Source organism: Orcinus orca, chromosome 5 (genome assembly GCF_937001465.1).
Source record: "Orcinus orca chromosome 5, mOrcOrc1.1, whole genome shotgun sequence".
NCBI classification, from domain to species: Eukaryota; Metazoa; Chordata; class Mammalia; order Artiodactyla; family Delphinidae; genus Orcinus; species Orcinus orca.
This window is the reverse complement of record NC_064563.1, coordinates 29508807-29509352: the sequence shown is the minus strand read 5'-3', so window position 1 is coordinate 29509352 and position 546 is coordinate 29508807.

Below are 546 nucleotides of genomic sequence, written 5' to 3'. Positions count from 1 at the left end.
TCCAGAAAGTAGGCATAGAGGGAACCTACCTCAACATAATAAAGGCCATATATGGCAAACCCACAGCCAACCTCTTTCTCAATGGTGAAAAACAGAAACCATTTCCTCTAAGATCAGGAACAAGACAAAGTTGCCCAACCTCACCACTATTACTCAACATAGTTTTGGAAGCTTTAGCCACAGCAATCAGAAGAAAAAGAAATAAAAGGAATCCAAATCAGAAAAGAAGAAGCAAAACTGTCACTGTTTGCAGATGACATGATACTACACATAGAGAATCGTAAAGATGCTACCAGAAAGCTACTAGAGCTAATCAATGAATTTGGTAAAGTAGCAGGATACAAAATTAATGCACAGAAATCTCCAGCATTCCTATATACTAATGTTGAAAAATCTGAAAGAGAAACACTCCCATTTACCATTGCAACAAAAAGAATAAAATACCTAGGAATAAACCTACCTAGGGAGACAAAAGACCTGTATGCAGAAAACTATAAAACACTGATGAAAGAAATTAAAGATGGTACAAACAGATGGAGAGATATA